The following is a 20,827-nucleotide window of genomic DNA, read 5'->3' as shown; positions in this document are numbered from 1 at the left end:
TGAATTCCCACTTTGCACCTCAGTAAAATTAACAGTCCCAAGTCTATCCTTGAAGGTAGGTTCTTCTGAACTATGTTCAACCCCTCTAGTAAGCCTCTTTGAACTATACAAAATCAAACTTTATGTACTGATTCGGGGGCCCCTTTCTTTTCAGTCATCGAAAGATGATAGGCTGATGCATAGCCTCTTCATTGAACAAATGCTTAAGAGTTATCTGAATGGTTGATTTGGCCCACCATTTGGCTGTAAGCAAAGCTTTATGCAAAAGAGAGAAGTTCATCTAGCCTCATACTTTGGAATGCCTGTACCCTTGATGATTGTAAACCTTGTGAGTTAGGGCCGATGCATGCCAAGCTCAGTCTCTGGCCATTATTATTTTATTTCCCTCTTTATTATTCAATCTACTCCACTCTGTAACCAAATAGTGGGAATCGATCTGCATGGTGCCATTCTCTGCTATCATTACTTTGTGTGTATCAACCTCCGCGTATTCATATGAGGATATGCCATGATAGATCTTGTGTCCAAGGCATAATGGTCTTCTGTCTCGTCTCCAGAATTCTCATGTGGGAGTTAGAGATGGCTTCTCTCTTTTAACCCCTTACTTATCCATACAGCCCCAGGCTTCTTGAGTGTAACATTTTCTCTTCCATTATTACCTTCGGATGTGCAAGGAACATAAGCATGTTGCAGAGACTGAGGTCCCACAGGTGTCATTTGATTTTTCTCCTCGGATTATCAGCTTTATCTGGGCCATATTAGCACATTTGACTGCAGTAATCCCATGTGGCTTTTTGACTGTGAAGAAACTGGATAGTACTTTTGGATCTTTTGGATGTAAGATTTCTTTATCGCCTGGAGTGGTTCCATCCTAAGGCCCTTTGCATTTTCACCATACTTTTATTACTGTAATGGAAGCAACTCTCAGCATCCTCTGCTTTAAGCTCCACCCATGTGTCTGTTTGAGCAGTACGATCATCTGGGGCCAGGACTTCCAGCTGGCACTTTATGTAGGTCCAACTGGATCAGTTTGATGTAATTTCGAACAGTTGTGATCTGGTCCACCACTGAAGGTCTCTCCTGCCCAAGTCTGTCCACACCTGGCATTCCAATGTCTTATTAGAGTTTGCCAAAGAATGTTTGAGCTGTTGTTGAGCCAGTCTGACCATCTGATCCTTTCTCTCTTTGCTTAAAGAAAGTGAGTTTATCAGCAGCTAGTGTAGCAGACACTTTTCAGATACATACATTAAGGAAGCTTTTCTGATGCAGAATTACTATGCCAGCAACTCTGCTGAAGGTGTCCAGGTGCCATTACATGTACGGAGTTGTGGTTATAAAAAATCAATATTTTTATCTGGGTAGAATTCTAGTGGTAAGGAACTAGAAACATTTTGGGCCTGATTACGAGTGTGGCTTGCAGTGGCAGTCTGGACCACAGCCAATGCTGGCGGTTCCCTGGCGGTTGGACAGCCAGGGAACCGCCACCGTTTTCATGGTGGTAGCACTGCCATAAAAAGGCTGCCGGAGAACGGGTGCAGGGGGCCCAAGGGAACCCCTGCACTGCCAATACACTTGGCATGGGCAGTGCAGGGGTCCCCATGGCCAGCATTGTTGCAATGTTCACTGTCTGATTTGCAGACAGTGAACTTTGCAAGGGTACTCTGGTGCACTCTGCAGGCTACAGCATTGCCGCCTGCTCGATTACGAGCAGGTGACAATGCTGTAGCCTGTTTCTGCTAGGCCAGCGGGCGGAAACTCTTAATAACTACGGCTTGGAGGTCGTTGCATAGGCTGTGGCCACCCTGTCGGGAGTTTGGCGGACAGGCTATTCCATCCGCCAAACTCGTAAAAGGACCCTTGTCTCTATCAGTGCACTGTCTTGCCCAAGATGACTGTCTGCTGCTGTATCTTCTTCTGATCAGCCCCCAATGCAAACTAAATGTTTCTTTAGTAATGACACTCTTTGAATATGGCTACAATAATGTATTGACAGTACACTCTTGCTTTCTAGTTCATCATTTTTTTTTATTTTTTTTTAGCTGGCTAGTTGATGGCTGATAATTCCCACAGGAAGAGGGAAAGAGCACTGACTCCTTCCCCCCTGCAGAGGCTTATGCTCACTCAAGTATCAGATATCTACCCAGGCTTGCCACACTACCTGTTAAATGATATACCTAAGCCCAGATACTGGGCAAGGCCAAACCAAATGGGCCCCCTACCTGGAAGTCTCGGCTGATGCGACCGCCACTCCTGCATGGGCCCTGCAGGTCCAAACACAGAGCTGTGCAGTCCAACCTTTTAGCCATTCGTGATCAACACATTCTTGCCAGCAAGGCAAAGAGAGTACTCATTGTTGCTCGTCACTTGGTGCAGGGCCATGAGGCATGACCTGCTCTGGCCAGCGATTGACTCTTTGTCATCATATGTCTCTCATTTCTTGTCAACCCCAGTTTCTACACCACCAGACAAAGGCCAACTGTTCTGATGAGCAGTCCCCAGAACAAAATGAGAGGGACATCACCCACTGGAGACCAAGGGAAATTTTTGAGTCATGAGAGAGATAGTGCTACCTTCATTAGATGGTATTAACTTGGGTGGTCTTGCATAGTCATCCTCTGCAAGATTTTTTGGTCTTGACAAGCAGCCATGTGGTTTTTGTTCTTCTCTGGGTAAGGTTAAGCAGTGCCCCTCTTGCAACAACATTTTGGACAAGTATTTCATAGTGCAAGACTGCAGACTTTTGAGTAGTGAATGCATCGCGGGTGTGGCATTTGGTCAGCCTCACTCAGCTGTTGGAGTCTTTGGCTCAGGAGCCCTCACCTAATGGTTTGAGGTGTAAAACATATGTGGACGAGTCCACAGTGGTATTTTAGTGTCAATTTCTTTCTGTTAGCTATTTGGATGTACTACTCATCTTCATTGGAGTATATGAGGAACTACTTCACATCTGAAAAGTACACTGTCTTATGACACATTTAGGCCGTCATTATGAACATGGCGGTAAACTCCGTTCCCCACCGTGGCAGTGAACAGAAACCCGCCCTATAAAGATGCAAAAATCTGAATCCGTCAAAATTTCCCCAGCCACTAGTCACTGCCAGGACCTTGTCGGCGGAAATGCAGGACATCCCACCCTGCCACCGCCGAGCACACAATCTCCCCGCTCTCCAAATAATGATGCACAAATCACCGCAGCGGTCAGTGAAAGTCGAACGACCATTGGTGGTACAGACCACCAGCCACCAATGGGACCCAACAGTAAGAAATACACACATTGGCAAGTTTGAAACTCACACACCTATAAAACACACACAGACACACCCCACAATCCTTTGCAACGCCATTAGGACAACTGAGATTGAGAAGTCCACAAGCAGACACTGAACGCCACAACAGACAAATCACACACCCAACCACACAACAGCACTCTCACCTAGATCCACACAACACACCACTCACAACACACACAATGGCACCCCCCAAACACCCATGCTTCACAGAAAGGGAGCGAAGGACCCTGGTGGACGAGATACTGAAGGCCGAGCCACAATTATTCGGGGCACAGGTGAGCACACACCCATCGCCAGTAAAATGGAGTTATGGCAGACCATTGTCAACAAGGTCAATGCAATGGGACACCATCCACGCACGAGGGACGACATCCGCAAGAGATGGAACGACCTGCGCAGGAAGGTGAGGTCCATGACATCCTGGCATAACATTGCAGTCCAGAAGACTGGGGGAGGACCTCCACCAACACCACCCGACTACACTGACTGGGAGAAAAAGGTACTGGCCATCCTGCACCCTGAGGGCCTCACTGGAGGAATGGACTCGGGTAAGTCGTCTACAATTACTCCTTAGCCACCACACTTGTAATGCATGCACCACCCCACCCCTCCAACATCCACCAGGACCACTACCCCACCCAGACCACAATCACTACATCCAGTCACCCTGCATGCCTACAAATCTGTAAAGTAATCACAAAGGCACTAAACCACCCACAATGCACCTCCACATCATAAACAAAATGCAATGGCAAACTCATAAAGGCACCCTGCATGGCCCAAAAGTGGAAAACCAGCACAAAACAGCCCTGCCCTGTGCCCTCCATCCGATTATGCAACTGTAACAGACATGTCCATTCTCCCCAACAGGCACCGCCACCCTGACGGACAGGACAAGGAGTGGCAGTGCCCTACATTAAGACAGAAGCACCACCCAGGACACTGGAGAGGGAACCCTGGATAGTGAGGAATACCCTAGCCCCTACACACAGTCCTGGACTGTCACCATCCAGCAGCCCCACCCAGGACACCACTGACACCCCTACCACACACCCACCAACATCAGACCAGGGCAACCGGCCCCACACCTGTGTATCCAGGCCACGGACTGGTGGAACACAAGGACGAGTCCGCAGTCACCACCTACCAACAGGCAGGAAGACGATGGCCCCAGTACAAGTGGTAACACCAGACCTGTGCAGGAGACACAGGCACAGGGGGCTAGACCCAGTGGGAGGGCATCAGTGGCCCAGGGGGGAGGCCACAGGATGGATGCTGCAGCCCAGGATGTGATTTCAGAGGTCCTGGGGGCATACTACCATACCCAGGACAGATTGGCCCAGATTGTTGCCACCCTGGAGCAGAGTCAAAGGCTGCAGAGAGCCCAACACCAAGAGACCATGGAGTAGTGGAAACTGCCCAATGCCACCATGGCTACCATAGCAGGTGCGCTGCTGCACCTTGTCCCAACCCAGCCTGAGACCCCCACAGACCAGGAAGCCCCTACTACAGGCCAAGATACACACCGGCCAACAACAGCAGCAGCAACTGGATTTGTGCCACCATCTCAGGACACACAGGAGACCTGCACCTCAACCCGTACAGGCCAACACCAGGCACCCAAACGGTCCCTCAGGCCCAGATATGGCACTGGAACACCTGCCAAGACCAAGGCCCCCTCTAAGAAGAGACGCTGACAAGAACTGTCAGACAAGTGTGCCACTGAACCACAGTCCACACCGTGCAATAAAAACCCCAAAAACTTCCAACAATCGCTGAGACCATGTAGCCAATATGGACTCCCAACACTGTAAAGAGCACAATGGCATCCCTGGCAACAAATAAAACACCTGTTCACCAATGTAATTGTCCCCTGTCATTATGTTAAATGAAATCGAAGTGTGCATGCAATTGTCTTTGAAATCATTTATTCATATCTTAATAGCAGGAATGGCACCCCACGCATAACATGTGGTTGTGCCAACAGAATTGTCAAACAAGTTGTCCATAATGTCATATGTCCCATGCAAACCTGGTCACAGTGACAATGTCTATATACCCAACACCAAGAAATACGTAATACACTGTTCCAACCAAAATTAACGAAAACTAATGGCGGGGGTCCTAAATTCTAGGGGCAAGAAACCTCACACATCCATAGGATGTCATGCTTCATCATCGGAACTGCTCCTCGTCAGACCGGCGCTGCAATGTCTGACGGGCACCACCCCTGGTGGGGGGGCTCTTTGCCGGAGATCTTTTTCAATGATGGTGCCGTGACCCCAAAGGTGAATGAGTGACAAAGGAGATCGGAAAAAATCGTGGTTAAAATTGTCTCACAAGACTGCCACTGGGTCAATAGTTTTATTAGACCAGATGGACGGTCAGGGCCAAGATTAAAAAATATATATAGTCATAAGAGTGAACCAGTGGTAATGCTCAATCACTCTATAAAGGATAGTAAAGGGGGAATTGGGGATTTTCCAAAACCTACCCTATCATGGGTCAACATGTTTCGCATCCTGGTGGTCCATACGGATCCAGTGATGCTTCATCAGGACCTAGATGACTACGTGTATCTCCAATTTATATGGGCCACATATGTTTCCTAATTCGAGTGTACAGATTAACAGAAGCCAGAGATTATCTGGGAGAAATAACCGTCACTTACATGAATATGGAACCACTAATTCCTAATTGTCGCCCTGTAAATCAAAATACACAGGTTAATCAAGGATAAGGGCGAGTCATAACCAAATTACTAGAGGTCAATAGACCACACATACATCTAGTGATCATCCGAATAGGGATTTCCTAGTACACCTATATCTCCATGCTACCGCACTCTTTACTTATCTGGATACCCACTTGGTACTCCACCTTCTGTGTTTAATCTTTCTCACGTTTTTTCCATAGACGATAATTACGCTGGATTATAGGTCTATGTGTTCCTAGGAAGCTCGTTCTCTAAATTTAGGACGGTAAGCCTGTATTATGTGCATATGCATGCGTGTGCTTCTTTCACGTTTTTTGACACTTTCACTGCATAGCACTTTTGTCTTCATTTCCCACTAGATGTATGTGTGGTCTATTGACCTCTAGTAATTTGGTTATGACTCGCCCTTATCCTTGATTAACCTGTGTATTTTGATTTACAGGGCGACAATTAGGAATTAGTGGTTCCATATTCATGTAAGTGACGGTTATTTCTCCCAGATAATCTCTGGCTTCTGTTAATCTATACACTCGAATTAGGAAACATATGTGGCCCATATAAATTGGAGATACACGTAGTCATCTAGGTCCTGATGAAGCATCACTGGATCCGTATGGACCACCAGGATGCGAAACATGTTGACCCATGATAGGGTAGGTTTTGGAAAATCCCCAATTCCCCCCTTTACTATCCTTTATAGAGTGATTGAGCATTACCTCTGGTTCACTCTTATGACTATATATATTTTTTAATCTTGGCCCTGACCGTCCATCTGGTCTAATAAAACTATTGACCCAGTGGCAGTCTTGTGAGCCAATTTTAACCACGATTTTTTCCGATCTCCTTTGTCACTCATTCACCTTTGGGGTCACGGCACCATCATTGAAAAAGATCTCCGGCAAAGAGCCCCCCCACCAGGGGTGGTGCCCGTCAGACATTGCAGCGCCGGTCTGACGAGGAGCAGTTCCGATGATGAAGCATGACATCCTATGGATGTGTGAGGTTTCTTGCTCCTAGAATTTAGGACCCCCGCCATTAGTTTTCATTCATTTTGGTTGGAACAGTGTATTACGTATTTCTTGATATTTCCACTGGACCATAATCCCTCCTAAATCCCCTCATTTTTTGAGAATATATACCCAACACCCCCATTGAAGATAAGGCATACTGACAGTATGCTGCACAGACAGCAACATAATCAAATAGTACCACTTAGTTACTGGAAGTACAGTTGGATCAGTTGGTTCCTGGAGTGTACATCTTCCCCCTCCTCATCATCACCATCACTCTCATCCCCTCCCTGAGGAAGCTGGTCTGGATATACAGCACCCTCCTCCTCCAAGAGGGAAATAGATTTTCTCACAGCCACGTTGTGCAGCATGCAGCAGGCCACCACTATTCTACTGGTGTCAGGAGCCAGCCCATGTGTGGGTAGCCAGAATCACCTGAAAAAGGAGGCAAAACAGCACTTTCACTGACAAACCTCAGTTGCAGACAGCCTGGCTATCTGCTATGTGCCAAAAAGAGTCAGAAACACTTACCTATGATCCACCCTCTGTCCCCTTGTAGTTGTTCCATCATGTGTGGCACACTGCTGTTCCTCAGCACAAAGGAATCATGGACTGATCCAGGAAACGTGGCATTCACATGTGAGATGTACTGGTCTGCAGTACACACCAATTGAATGTTCCTGGAGTGAAAGTTCTTCCTGTTTCTGTACACCTGTTCACTTACTCGTGGGGGGATGAGAGCTACGTGGGTTCCATCGATGGCACCCATCACATGGGGAATGTTGGCATAGGCATAGAAGTCAGACTTGATGGCAGGGAGGTCAGCACTTTGGGGAAACCTCACATAGGACTGCAGGTGTCGTACAAATGCATTCAGGAATCTGGACAGTATAATGCTAAACATTGACTGTGAAAAACCTGCACCCATGCCCACTGTCACTTGAAATGAGCCAGTGGCCAGGAAATGGAGTGCAGAGAGCACCTGCACTTCAGTAGGGATGGCATGTTGATTCCGATTACCCAGGCTCAGTGCTGGATCCAGTAATGCACAAAGTTCAAGAATTGTAGCATGGTTAAGTTCTGTAATTGATAATGATGTCATGCTCCACCATGGTCCCCAAATCAACAAGTGATCTGTACACCGATGGGGCCCTCCCTCGCCACATGGGTCTGTACCTAGAAGGAGTTGAGAACACATGTGAGGAACACACATACATCTGCCCACAATGTTAAATATTCAGCACTGCTGGCATACAAGTCGACGACGCATATGCATAGTAGGACGTTAAACTGGAGTGACATGTCCTCAATGATACATGAGGACTTTTGTGGTGAGTAAATGTATATTTGTTCATGCCTATGGGGGTTGGGGACAATAGGGCCTGCATGGGGCAAATGAGGAATTAATAACTGCGTAGTAATGGCCAAAATGTATGCCCCCTGTAATCCAGAAATGTTGTAGTGGAAGTGACCTCATACCGCTAGCGGTTGTCGTAATAGCGTAAGGCGATGTTCACCGCCGTGCAATCATTAATCAGTTAACATGGTTGTTAATGGGGATTTTTAGCATATCATGATCGCCGCCGGCGGTGACGGTGCACACCGCCGCAGAGCGTACGCCATCTCGTCACCCAAACTTCACTTGACTCCCGGATTACGTGCATGCAGGTACTCCACTGAGTGTGCTGCTGTGTCCTGCCTCTGGTCCTGGAAAAGGCACGAGAGGCAGGGGAAAGGGTCCAGACCTTCACCAGCGAGGAACTGGACAAGTTCGTGGACGGGGTCCTGTCCCTGTACGCCAAGCTCTACGGTCGACCAGAGGTACAGGTGAGTAGGTGGATTGGTTGACATGGATGTGTGTAATGGTGGTAGATGGCTGTAAACATATGTGCACGTTTGACACTGTACAGTCGAGGGATTCATGACATGCTGTGTGTGTGAGGTCCTGTTATGCTGTTGTGAGTGTCCGTCCCATAGGGGACTTATAGCCAGCTGTATGTAATGGCCATAACCTGACCTCTGCTTTCCTTTTTCTGTATGTGCCATATAGGTCAGCGCCTATCAGAATAGGGGACTCTGGCATGTCATCGCCAGGGAGGTGCGGACCCTGGCGGTTTACAACCAGCGGAGTACCCACTGCAGGAAGTGCAGGGAGGACCTGCGGTGCTGGGCGAGGAAGACCTGTGAGGCCCAGTTGGGGAAGTCATCCCAACGAGGAAGGGGTGCCCGTCGGGCACTGACCGCCTAATGCACCACATTCTGGCAGTGGCGTATCTGGACCTGGATGGGCGCTTGAAGGCTGCACAGCAGACACAAGGGGGTGAGTACAAAAACCATCGTATGCCTCATTGATGGATGTGTGAGTGTGCTGTGGTATGTATGCTGGCTAGTGGCAGGGACTCTGACTGATGTCCTTTTACATAGGAATTGGGTTGTAAGGGTCAGGTCTGTAGTACTTCAGGTCCTTCAGTGATGTAGGCAATGGCTGTAGAGCAGGGTTGTGACCACTAGTCAGGGACATAGCCATGTGTAGCCATGTGTATAGCGGTAGGGGCTGCATGGTGGAATATTTGCAGGGTGGGTGTATGTGTAAACCAGTTATGTACCTCCATTCAGCTATTTACAAGTGTCTCTCCTGTTTTGTCTCCCCATCCCTGTTCTCTTGTGTTGTCTGTGTACATCAGCATCATCTGGCGAGGGAGCTGAGGCACCGGCGAGTGGGGATGCAGCGGCCCACGGTTCCACGGAGGCAGAGTCGAGCGACGCCAAGGGGACCAGTGGGTTGGAGGGCGAGGGGAGTACCACGGGGGAGGCAACTACCACTGGAGGTAGTGACTCTGATACCTCCTCCGATGGAAGCTCCGTGGTGGTGGCGGACTGTAGTGGGCCCACCCATTCTGTGTCATCTTCCGCCACCCCCCATACCATCACCGCCCTCCCATTTGTTCCCCACCGAGTTGCCCGTGCCCCCTCACCCAGAAGGGTGGGCGTCTCCTTCTTCCCAGGTACCTCATCCCCTGCCCCAGTCAGCCCTGCTGCCCTCACGGAGGAGGCTATTGACCTCCTGAGGACCATCTCCGTAGGGCAGACAACCATTGTCAATGCCATCCAGGGGCTAGCATCAGAGATGCAGCGACCAGTGCCTACCTGGATGGCATTCACAGTGCTGTGTCTGGCCTACAGAGATCTTTTCAGACTCTGGCCTCCTCTTTGACGGCAGCCAGTGTCCCTGGTCATTCCGTCCCCCCCTCCAACCACCTCTACCCCTTCCAGCACCCTTCTCCCTTCACCCGTCCCAAGCACACATTCTGACAGCCATGCACACACCTCAACACACAAGAAGCACACCGCAAAACACAAGCACCACACTTCCCACCACAGGCATATACACAGCCAACATACAAAGGCACACACCCCAACATCCACTTCCCCCAGTGTGTCCACCTCTTCCGCCTCTCTGTCTGTCTCCCTACATGCACACTCACAGGCACTGCACCCTCATTCACTGTTGCTGACCCCATTCTTGCAGTCACCACAAAATCAGACATCCATTCATGCACCCCAGAGACCACACCTGCACTCACCACAACGACTTTTGCAGCACACTCACTAAACTTGCAGACACACAGACAACATACATTTACACTGGCAGCCTGTCTTGTCCCACTGTGTACACCCGTCTCCTCCCAAGACACTCAAACGCTCCAAAACACCCACCCAACACACATCCACCACACCTCAGCATACTGTACAGTCACCTGCACCCACGTCACGCACACCTACACCTGTCATGACCACTCCCTCTACCTCCACTCCCACGCCTTCCTCGAGGTCCACCCCAATTGCCCCTAAAAAACTTTTCCTATCCTGTGTTGACCTATTCGAACCCACTGGCCCACCCCGTCTCGTCCCTAAACGTGCCCATCTCCTTGCCCTGTCCACTCCTCCCACATCAAAGACCGCCTCTGTCTGCCCTTCCCATTCCTGTGCTACCTCCCCTGTGAGCAAGAGACCCCGTGCTGGCCAGGAACATCTGCTGCACACCAGTCCAATGTCGCTCCACCAGCTTCTACGACCAGACCCAAGCCCCCTCCCAAACGTAAAGCCAAGCAACCCCTTCCCAGTCGTAAGTCTCCACCCTCACCACCGCCTACCCCTGTTCCCTGAGATCCCTGGATGCCCCATTGTTGCCCCTGTGAGGTGGTGTACCTTTGCATTTGTGGGAGTCAAGTTAGGGCCATTTGGGCCCACCGGACTTCGAAATATGGACTGGCCATTGGTCTTCTGTTGGACTTCTGTTGCTCATGGAGCTTAATTAAAGTTTGTGTGGCCAGTGTTGGTTTTGGCACACTCAGGATCCGTGGTTCATTGTTTCTTTGTTGGTGGGCGTTGTGCACATGTGTGTACTTTGGGCAGGTATAATTTGCCTTGTGTCGGGTAAGTACCTCTTGCTGTGGGGTGTATGGCTTGTGCTGTTGTGAGGGGTTGTGGGTGCGTTGCGGGGTGGGTGGACGGCTAGCAGAAAGCCTGTGCCGGGGGCCACAGGGTGGCCCCTTCACTGCCCATGGCCTGGGCAGTGCAGGACCCCCCTGCCCAGCACGGTCGGAATGTGCACTGTCTGCTTTGTAAACATTTCACATTCCGAGGGTGCTAGAGTGCTACAATATTAGCCTTGGCTCCCTCAAGTGAGCTGAGACCAGTATTGTAGCACTGTTCCTGCCTATCAGCCGAGTAGGAATGCTTACTACAATGTTCCTGGCTTGAACATTGTAATACGATCGGCGGGACGTCACCGCCATGGCAGTGGCATCCTCCCTGCAGCTTTGACGGTCCAGTGGAGGGACGGACAAAATCGTAATCAGGCCCTAAGTCTGTTGACAAAATTATTCAGCCTTCTTGTCAGTCATAGTGGTTGTTCTCCCATAGTCCAATCTACCCCTACTCTTCATATCTGCTTTAGCCAGGTGTGTATAACAACTTTAAAAAGAAATGTGATCCGTCTATCCTCATTTTGCATAGCTATGGGCACAGGAAGAACTAATGTCTCGGGTCAGACTTCTCGATAGTAATTTACCTGTCTAGGGTCAGAATGCTCAAAAGTAATTTACCTAGGTCTAGCCTGATTTTGTAGTTTGGGAGTACTTTCAGTGCATTTGTGGTCACTGTACCTCTAACATGGGAAATGTGTTGGCTCTTAAAGATAAATTAATTTCATGGTGATGTTATAAATGAGTTGACTCTTTTTGAACGTGATGAAATACTGCATCTATATGTACATGTCAGTAGATGTAAGTATACTATCTTGATTCATGGCCATCTGTTCATCTGCTCCATAGATTTAGCTTGAAGGTATAAAGATATGAAGGGAACATTAGGGCATACATTTTGACATCTCTGACCGATAAACCACCATTGTCAGGAGCAAATCACTACGTCTAGTTAACACTTTGTTTCCTCCACCTTTAATGGACAGTGACAGTTTGACCCACCTTTTCATCAATGCCTGTAGGCAGTGATTGGCACTAATGTATTTGTTTCTTCAAAGCTCCTACTCACAAAAATCCCTTGATACTTAACATCCTCTCTTTTCCACTGAACTCACAGGCCACACTCAGATAGCTTATAGCAGTCATTTAGTGGTAGCAGCTCACATTTGCTCCAGTTTATTTGCAAGCTTGAATGCATCCCATCTCTCGCAACTCCTACAGAGGTTTAAACGTTCACTGTAGGAAGTGTGAAATTAAGTATTATGTTACAAGCATACATTCACAGTCTGGTAAAACAGCTGTGTAGTGTAATCATTAGATAAATGTTTTTCGAGTAGCAGACATGACAGGCGTGCTATTGCCCCAGCAAATATGATAGGGAAACAAGATAGACTTGCATCTAGAGTGGACATTACGACCCGTTTCTGAGTTAACTCGATCAGGTTTTGCAAATATCCTTCTCGGATTTATGGGTTGAAGATACATTAATTGATATGGCGTGATCAGCAGGGCCTTTAAAGCAAATATTCTATTTGCAAGAATTATGCCCAGTGCAGTACTTTTCTTTGATGGTCAATTGGAAATATCAGCCTTTAAGAAATATTGGAGCCTGTTCACAAAGGTGAATATACACATTTAGATTTACTCATATTTAAATCTACCCCTGCGCTTAGGTGTAAATCTTCACTTTTGTCTTATTCACTATTTCTGAGTGTAGATTTTCACCGAAGCGGAGACTTACTTGTCTCAAGCTCCTCAGTTCAACAAGTGAAGACATTTAAGACTGCTTTTACGACTGTAAAGTTAATACTACTAACATCACATGTAGGTGGAGATCACCACCACCATGGTGATGTCCCCCTAAAAAAGAAGAGAAGAAATTAATGTTTATTATTTTTTTTGTTGTATGTGTTGTAATTTTTTATTGAAGAGACAAGAAGTACATGCGTACATTATGCACATTTGCTCCAGTTTATTTGCAAGCTTGAATGCATCCCATCTCTCGCTACTCCTACAGAGGTTTAAACGTTCACTGTAGGAAGTGTGAAATTAAGTATTATGTTACAAGCATACATTCACAGTCTGGTAAAACAGCTGTGTAGTGTAATCATCAGGTAAATGTTTTTCGAGTAGCAGACATGACAGGCGTTCTATTTCCCCAGCAAATAAGATAGGGAAACAAGATAGACTTGCGTCTAGAGTGGACATTACGACCCCTGTTTCTGAGTTAACTCGATCAGGTTTTGCAAATATCCTTCTTGGATTTATGGGTTGAATAAACATTAGTTGATATGGCGTGATCAACAGGGCCTTTAAAGCAAATATTCTATTTGCAAGAATTATGCCCAGTGCATTACTTTTCATTGAAGGTTAATTTGAAATATCAGCCTTTAAGAAATATTGGAGCCTATTCACAAAGGTGAATATACACATGTAGATTTACTCATATGTAAATCTACCCCTGCTCTTAGGTGTAAATCTTCACTTTTTTCTTATTCACTATTTCTGAGTGTAGATTTACACCTAAGCGGAGACTTACATGTCTCAAGGTCCTCAGTTCAACAAGTGAAGACATTTAAGACTTATCTTATGACTGTAAAGTGAATACTACTAATGTCACCTGTAGGTGGAGATCACCACCACCATGGTGATGTCCCCGTAAGAAAGAAGAGAAGAAATTAATGTTTAATATTTTGTTTTGTATGTGTTGTAATTTTTTATTGAAGAGACAAGAAGTACATGCGTACATTATGCGAAGTATACTTCCATATACAGCCGTAGAACAGAACATAAACAGGATCCATCAACATTTGGGTAGTCAGGAAGGGGGGAGAGGGAGGAGAAGACAGAGGAAGGGGGGAGAAGGGGAGAAAGAAAGGAAGGGGTAAGAGGAACGACTGAGTAGTGGCCTTGGGGTAGAGGGGGGGAGGTGAGAGGGTGACGAGCGAGGAATAAAGCCACCTCAAGAGGGGGGGGGTGTAGACACCGGAACGGTGCATGGGTTCATGAGAATGTAGTGGTACAGTGTTGTATAGTAATGACTGCAGCCTGTTAAGCCAGGACCAGTGCCTACCCTAAGCAGCACAAGGGCAATATTGTTAGTAGCCAGAAAGGGGAGGGGGGAGGATGGAAGGGAAGCGCGGGTCCCTATATAGTACTTGGAAACCTCTATGCAAGCGGTCCGCCTAGATGTCTCAGTGTTTCTCCAAGATATCGAAAGGTAGAATAAGTATGTAGAAAAAGGAAAGACAAGTGGACAAGATAGATCGGGGAGGTAGGAGAGAGCAGCCAGCGATATAGCGGATAAGTAGAAGTGCAAGATCTAGAGAAACGGTAAGGATGTGAGGTGCAGGGGGAAGGGATGGAAAGGTAGTGAGGAAGTGGGAAGGGAGGTCAGATAAAAGGGAATAAGGGCCAAAGGGTCTAAGGACACCCAGCACCCCCATCTGAGATTGGAAGGGAAAAAGGGGGGAGGGAGAAGGGAAGGTGTGTGCAGTAGGGCTAGTGGATGGATGGGGAGATAAATAGCTAGAAAGATGTGGATGAGTGGAGGGGGTGTGGGGGTGGAGGGCAGTGAAAAACAGTCCGATATGGAGAGCATCGGTATAAAATTGGGTGAAGGTAGGCGCAGATGTACAGGATTGTTCCCCGAGAGTACCAATGCGGTGTCTGTGGCTTTGCCACGGGCAGGTCGTATCGTATTCATGAGTGCGTTGCAAATAAGGAGATCAGGTCATCTTGGATTACGATGCTTCAGGGAGGAATGGTGCCCATGTCTGGGTGAATAAGGTGGCTTGGTCCTGTAGATTGTAAATGACATGTTCATGCTTTACAGTCTGTATCATTGCCACCAGCCATTCTGTTTATTAATTTTTTAAACAAATGTAAAAAAATATTTGATGTAAAACATAAATGTTAAATAAAATATATATGTATATTTACCCTACAACTATAATTGTTTATGACATATTTAAACAACAGAAATATACTAATTTATTTTATAAATTAGAATTTTTAAACAAAAAACAATACCACCCACACAAGCATTTTTTGTTTTTAATTATTATTTAGTAAATTTAATTTAAGAGTATGTTTAATTAATGCAAGTTAATTTTTAGTTTATAAATGTAATTGGAAGTTTTTTTAATATCTTTATTATTCTTAATATAAAATAGTCATTTATTAATCCTGCATATTATATAAGACGGAAGACAGAGTTAGGGGTCCTAACACATAGGTTTGTCAATAACATTTGGTAGCACGTGAGTAGTACTAATGTAGTGCTACTCTACGTACTACAAAATAAAATTTGTGAATTGGCCCAATAGTGACCTAAGAGCATATGCAGCATTAAGAGTAAGGTTATAAGGGCTTCCCTGGTCACTTGAGGTAGTTTCCACTTGTTTAGTTCTTCTTCAGACATCTGCAAAAACTATGGCATTAGCACAGAGTGGCCTGTATTACTTCTAAGTGAGCAGATACATAGTACAGAGACCCACAATGGGAAACAAAAACATCTTGGAGGAAGTATCGGAGACTCTAGGAAGACCTTTACCATAGGCTATCTGAGGGCTTTGAATGTGGTATCTCTCTGAAACAACGTTCGGAGCTGTAAGCTCCAAACACAGGGCCCTAAAGTAAATATAGCTCACAACCCCTGCCATGCACAGTGTTGCCATCTATGATGTCATTTCAGATGTTGCATTGATGTTATCAGTGCTGTCATGGAACGTCATGAGTGATATAATATGTGAGGGCATAAGCAGTGTATGATAAGGGCGCAAGTTATAGTTACTTTAGGGCACGAGTTATAGTTACTCAAGATAACTGGTGAATTCATGAATTTTGTTAGTTTAAAACGATCTATTTTAACTGACATTTTCACCAAACTAAAATGTCCCTTTAACCTTTGTTTTTTTCAGTGAATTTCTAAGGCTTTTTAGTAATGTAAAGTAAGGTAAAATTGCGATTCCTAACTTTAACATCACTTCAACCTTTGTTTTTTTCAGTAGCCAGGCACTGCATCCAACCTCCCGCAGACATCCAACCCATCACGGGCAGCCAACACCCCACCATGCACGACCTTTGTGGGTTTGGGCACAGGGCCTGTCTGCAACCCCACTCCTTGTACTGCCTTTGGCTGTGTGTGGCTTGGGGTTGGCTGCAAGACCAGGCCTGCAGCCAGACCCTCCGCCAAACCCCCCACTTGTGCCCAAACCCAGCTGACTATGTGCTGTTACAAAATAAAGGGTATCATTTTAAGTAAGGCAGGTCTACTGACTTTGTCAGAGGATCAGAACTTCAAAATGTAAATAGTGGGCCTATTGGCATTATGAAGGGGTCTGCATACTAAAATTAATAACACAGACCTATTATCTTTAACAAAAAGTCCTGTTTAGCTATAATTACATATACATTATATAAATTCACTTTTTCCAACATTTAATAGAAGTGATTATGATTTGTTTTAATAAAGCCTTATTATTATAAAAACATCAATATGTCTTTGAGACGGGTGTGCGTACTAGGCTGTGGGAAAGGCTGCCCTCCTTGCTGAGACCTCTCCCTTGGGCAACGAGTGTGCATAACAGAGTGAGAGTAGGGACTGGCCTCTTCACTGAGACCTCTTCCCAGGGTGATTGGTGTGTGAGTAGGGTGTGTGGAAAGACTGGCCTCTCCATGTGTGTTTCACGATCCTGCAAGAATCTTGCAAGAGTTTCCTGCAGGATTTCTTCAAAATGATTTACTGTTTGATTTATCACACTACTAATGCCACATAGGCCTCCTCTCAGTTACTAGGTGGTCAGTGTGCCTTTATCTTGCCCCCTTATATCGTTTTTTCTAATTATTTCCACAACACCAGGAGTTGTCCCCACATTCAGTAATGGCGGCTGTTTATGTTTATGTTTATCTGACAGTCAGCTAAAGCTAGAGTGGAAGTGTTGCGGAAGTGCTGAGTCTTACGTCTGACGCCACGACACGTTGCGCTGCAGGATCGCGAGGGCTGCAGACAGGCGGTCCGGTCTGCAGGTGCGGCGAGTTACTGCTCCCAGCTGGGGGCCATCTCCCCGCCTCGTCTCCCTGCCTTGCCGCCTTGTTGCTCCGCCGCGGGCAAGTAGCCCGCCAGGGACCTGCGGAGGCTGTGGGGGAAGCACTGGTGGCGCGGCGCATCCGCAAGCGCGGCAAACTGCTGCGTCTACAGTCGTCACACCACCTTGCCGTCCTGCCGTGGATCGGAGAGGCGTTTTGGTGCTACAGCATGCCAGATTGCGCTTTGAGGAACGAGGATCGCAGCCTAGCAACCCACGAACGCTGGTGACCACGAGCCCGGCGAACTACCACATTTACTTCCATCGCCCGCCTTGCCACAGTTAAAAAAAAACTGGCAGGAATCCATGGAGGCTATGGGCGATATGCTGACGATACGGTGCGGCGTGGCAAATTGGAGCCCCTCGGACCCTCCAGTATTAAGAGCTGTGGAAGCCATGGGAGAGGCGCTGGTGGCGTGGCACTGAGAGGGCTGGGGTGCAACGTGCATGGGCCGACCCCTCCTTACTGCAGCAGGATCCACCCACTGGTGGCCGTAAAGAATAACTGGTGACATCAGCAGGGCACTCCACAGGAGGCTGGAGGCAGACCTGTTATTCTACCATAGGACCCACCTGCCCACCACTGGCCCCTCAAATCCCTGATCACGTTCATTGATCTTACATCTTCAGGGAGTTGGAGCAGGTGCCTTTTTTTTCCATCTGGTCAGCCGGGCTGAGAGTTTCTTTGGGCCCGCTTTGGTTGAGTCGTCAGGCCCCCACAGAGGTTTTAGAAACGCCGCAGGAGCTACGAGGTACTGTTGGTCTTCCTAAATTCCACTTCACCCTCCTTGCTTTAATTATCCACGGAAGGCCTCATCTTTTTTAACAGAATTGGGCACCCAGAGAGATTGCAGGGACGTCGTGGGAGCCACAGGGTACTGTTGATTTTTAAAAAAACTCCCAATTATTTTTCTCCTCTCACCTGGCTATCCTTTTGCTCTACTTGGAAGATATTATTACCTTATAGAAAATTTTCCATCTTAAAACAAGTGAAACATCAAGCATTGCATCGTGGGGTGCAATGACTGCAAAAAAATGGAGATCCTGCCGATTGGTTTTGGGGAGATCCTGTTCTAAAACAAAATCTAATCCCTTGCGCAACAAAGCCACAAATACTAAAGTGCCAAAATATTTTTATTTCCCTGTGGGACAAAGAGAAGGCTCCCTCTACTCTTTTAAAGCCTGGTTCTTCAGATCGTAAGGGTTTACCTTTATCAGAAGAACCCCTTTCCTCTTGTCCTTATTCCAAGGAACAAGCCATTCCTCAAGTGTTGGCAGATCCAAACAGGAGTCCAGCCTTGTCTCCCACATCTACCTTTATTCTTGAGCCTTCGGCCTTTTGCAAAGCTTCTTCGCCCTCTCCAAGTACAATTCCACCATTAAATCATGACATAACCAGTCTGGCCTCTGTAAAGGAAACTTCATCTCTTGAACCTGGCATTGATGCTCCTTTTCCATGCACCGACCTGGAGAATCTTCCTGGGGACTTCACCCTGCCTGATCTCAACTTAAAACTTATCCAAAGATATGGGTCACACTAGGAAGCGAAATCTCCCCGCCATCGCTTCTACCTCCATCCACAGGACTGCAGCTCTTTAGTAGCACACCCTCCAGCCATTCCTCTCTTTGTTCTGATCTTTCAACAACACCCAACCTGAGTCTAAACGTTAACCCTTCGAACAGTAACCATGATCAAAATGTTTTGGTCTCCTCTTCGCTTTTAGGCTTAGAGCGCCTTTTATCTTCTATTGTGAACTTTTTAGAAAAATTGTTTGGTGGATCTCATTGTATTCTTGACTCCGTAACGACCATTTTAAAAGGATTGACACCTGGCAATGGAGTAAACCCTGGATTTTTCGCGCAGTATTACAATGACCTCTATTGTACTATTGTAAACAACGAAACACCCCTTGGTACTGACTTTTGCTCTGAGGCTGGGATATCACAGGTGGGACTATCCCCTATGAATCTTACACCGATTGAGAGCCCAATCAATCCCATTAGATTCGTATTAAGAGACTTTTCGACAGAGACAGACCTGGAACCAGTCTTCCAAAACTCTGAGACAGTTATGTTTCCAATTTTTAAAGCTCGACCAAAGGCAAATATCTTGACTAGTACCTTGTACAGCCTCCAATACTCAAAAGGAAAAAAGTCAAAAGGTTCAAAAAAATCAATCCGGAGACATCCCAAAAAAGGTAGAGAAAGATACGATTTCCAAAGATCAATCTGGCCTGCAAGATTCATTAAACCAGGAGGCTCTAGTTTTACATTCTCGCCTTGCATCTACCGTCTCTATGTCAACGTGCAAACTCCATCCACCATTGGCATTCCTAAAATGGTCAACCTAATTTCGGCTTGTGAGCCAACTATCTCTTAACCAATTAGGTCATCCTTAAATCACTCTGCACAATTCTTTGAAGCCACCACAGGACTTATACCTGCTCAGACTTGGCAGCAATTTATCAGAAGAGGACAGGGTCGTTACCCTGAGGATACCTTAACTTTAGATTTTATGCTTTTATTTGAAAATGATCTCTTTTTTAACAGATCCCAATTGTTAAAATGCTTTTCTGATATTGAACCCGTTAGAATGATTGAAAGTAGGGATATACATTTGGTCTCTTTGAAGGTCGCTGACTTTGGTCCCTTTTCTCGTGTATCGTTTTCTCTAAATTAACTCAACAAAATCTTAAGTAATTTAGAGTCTTTACACTGTAAAGGTATCGATGTAGTTCCCATCTTGAGCGAGACGGGTTTAAGGTTAACCAAGTGGGACCTCCAATCTCCTGATGAGGTGTGGAAACCTTTTTCCCCAGTCATCCCTTTGGTTAAACATGACACTAATTTTCACACTTATCAGGATTTAAAAAATCACCTGGGGGCTTATGGCTGAGAAGTATTATTTAGGGACTCCCCTGTTTGTCTGCCTCCTGATCTGAGCATCAATCCCCATTCTTGGAATTGGCTACCAGCAGTATTAAGTAGTTCTACCACAACCTCCAGGCTAACAGCACCAACAATGTAGCAATGAGCTTACAATTATATATTGGAATGCGGCAGGTATAAAGTCTAAAGGGTAAAAAATTGATTTTCTGAACTCCTTCAATCCTGATATAATTTGTCTCCAAGACACCTGGTCTATTGGGGAGTTGCGGTTTAAAAATTATTATTCCTTTTTGCTGTAAGGCCTCCCCCTCAACGAGGGGTCATGCAAAGGGAGGGGTTGCATGTT

The 20,827-nt window shown here is 46.5% G+C and overlaps 1 protein-coding gene across 1 annotated transcript in view; it reads left to right on the top strand.

Moving 5' to 3' along the window:
* Positions 1 to 20,827, top strand: part of ANKAR (ankyrin and armadillo repeat containing) — a 723,226-nt gene that overhangs the window by 283,764 nt on the left and 418,635 nt on the right. The gene's annotated exons all lie outside the window — the stretch shown is intronic.

This window comes from Pleurodeles waltl, chromosome 3_1, assembly GCF_031143425.1.
Source record: "Pleurodeles waltl isolate 20211129_DDA chromosome 3_1, aPleWal1.hap1.20221129, whole genome shotgun sequence".
Lineage (NCBI taxonomy): Eukaryota > Metazoa > Chordata > Amphibia > Caudata > Salamandridae > Pleurodeles > Pleurodeles waltl.
This window is presented reverse-complemented; position numbering and strand designations above follow the sequence as displayed.